The sequence below is a fragment of the Fistularia commersonii genome, unplaced genomic scaffold (assembly GCF_037954325.1).
Source record: "Fistularia commersonii isolate RoL2024-O1a breed Wild unplaced genomic scaffold, RoL_Fcom_v1.0 HiC_scaffold_92, whole genome shotgun sequence".
Lineage (NCBI taxonomy): Eukaryota > Metazoa > Chordata > Actinopteri > Syngnathiformes > Fistulariidae > Fistularia > Fistularia commersonii.
In genome coordinates this window covers 80001-82503 of record NW_028234050.1, presented here as the reverse complement: position 1 = coordinate 82503, position 2503 = coordinate 80001, and positions in this window count along the sequence as shown.

Genomic DNA, 2503 nt, shown 5'->3' with positions numbered 1-2503 from the left:
TCTTTTTTTGTCTAGCATTAAAAATTTCTCGCAAACCGTTAACACTATTAACTTCTGATTACTTACAGCACGAATGCGCTTATGCCCCCCCACCCATCCCGCTTTTTCCGTACGGTGGCAGACACTGAGATCGAAAGCAAATGGGTGTCATTGAAATGCAGTAACAGGGTGATAACAGCCGTGTTCGAAGTGTGTAGGGGCTTATAGGAGAGCAGAAGCACGTCACGCAATTCACCTGAGTTCGGAGGATCGGGAGTACCAGGGCCCATAGCGGAGAAGCGGAAGAGCGCAGTTATGTGTCTCTTCTCAAAGGCCGGGAAGCTGGGGGGCAGCAGGACCCCTTAGACCGGCTAATGTGAGCCTTCTCCGGACATAGATCACCCGGACTTATGACTGGAGCTCCCGGACCTCCGGGCACACACATATGTGAATGAGTGGATGAGCTAATGTTGGTTTGGTTGTGGATACGTTTCGGCCAATGCTATCAGCACAGCGATGATGAGTTCAGGTGTGTCTGTGTGTGTTTGTGTGTTTGTGTGTGTGTGTGTGTGTGTGTGTGTGCGTGTGTTTGTGTGTGTGTGAGAGTTTGTTTTTGTGGGTTGGGGGGGGTTCCCGCGGACACGGAGTACCAGGGCCTGGAGCGGATGAGGTGAGGAGCGGAGGAGAGCAGAAGCCCGGACCGTGATTCGCTTGTGTCCAGCGGTTCGGGAGTTCCAGGGCCCGAAACGGAGGAGCGGAGGAGCGGAGGACGGCAAAACCCCTTTCTGCAATTCGCCTGAGTCCGGCGGATCGGTAATACCTGGTTCCGCAGCGGAGGAGCGGAGGAGTGGAGGAGATGTTTCTCTTCTCAGAGGCGGCGAGGAGGGGGGGAGAGGGACAGGACCCCTTACCCTTACCCCCCCCGGACGTTTGAGTGGAGCTCCCGGACCTCCGGGCACGCACATGCGAATGACTGGATCACAGGGAGTGCCAGGGCCTGGAGCGGATGAGCAGAGGAGAGGCGGAGGGCAGAAGCCCGGCCCTGTTCAAGAGTTCCAGGGTCCAAAGCGGGGGAGCGAAGAAGCGGAGGAGGGGAGGAGAGCAGAAGAGCAAAAAAACTGGCCCGGAATTCACCGAAGTCCCGCGGATCGGGAGTTCCAGGGCCCGGAGCGGAAGAGCGGAGGAGAAGAGGAGCGGAGCAAAGCGGAAGCCCGTCTTAACAACAAGGAAATTACAGATGAGGCTATCATTTCCAATGAAAACTTTAAATTCTATAGCCACCTATACACTTCGACATTGTCAAAAAGCGATTGTGACTCCTTTCCATTAAATATTCCTCAATATATCCCAAAAATAAACAACAAACAATATATGTTTGTTTATATATGTTTATATATAAACAACAAAAAATATACAGTTTGATGTCTGAGATTCCTTGTGAATCGCCAACTTAATTACATGTCGTATTCCCCTTGCATTTTTTTTTTTCGGTTTTAATTTCATTGGTCTATCTATTTATTTAATTATTTCCTTTTAATTTCTTTTTTTGTCTAGCAATGTAAATTTCTCACAAACCGTTAACACTATTAACTTCTGATTACATACAGAACGAATGTCCTTATGTCCTTTTCTTCTTCATGCCTGGTTGTTTCATTGACATTCAGTTCTACCTTGCCATGTTTATTTGTACATTTGCGTGTACTATTTATGTTCAATTAAAAAAAAAAAAAAAAAAGAATGAGAGGCTGAGAAAATCTCCATGTCTCTCTCTCTCCCCCCTTAATGCCCCCCCGCTTTTTCCGTACGTTGGCAGACAATGAGATCAAAAGCAAATGGGTGTCATCGTAATGCAGTAACAGGGTGATAAAGGCCATGTTAGAAGTGTGTATGGGCTTATTTTACAGGCTTTCCCCTGGTACTCCATGGATTACCAGGGGCGTTTCTGCCGTGAAGCTGAAAGGAGCTGTTTCGGTGTTCCTGTTTATAAATCCACTCAGCAATGAGGTGAAAAGCACATCGGTATCGATATAATTCGGTAACAGGGCGATAACATCCATGTATTCCGCTCTGGGCCCTGGTACTCCTCGGGGGGGTGAACGCCGGGCCGAACTAGTCCTGGTACTCCATGGAGTACCAGAGGCCCGCCGCAGTGAGAGTAAATGGAGCAATTTGGGTGTTCAATTGTAAAAAGCGGCCTAAAATCCGTGTGGAAAGCAAACAAGTGTTGTTTTAAGACAGTGTGAGGGTGACAGCAATCTCTCCAAGAAGCTTTCTTGGGTTATTTCTGAGGTTTCTCAATGCACTCCTAATGGGAGAGAAGGTAAAGCCCATAAAGCCCACGGGCTTTTCCTTTGTCCGCGCTGCAAGGGACTTTACTCGTTTTTTCGAGGGGACATCCCGCGGGATAGTGTTGGAGTGGCCGTCTAGGAGGAGGGTTTTATTTTCTCCCCTGACGCGTGGTGGTTGATTGTCTCCGAGTCGAGTCGGCACACGTGACCCGCCGTAGGAGGGCCCCCGCCGGCCG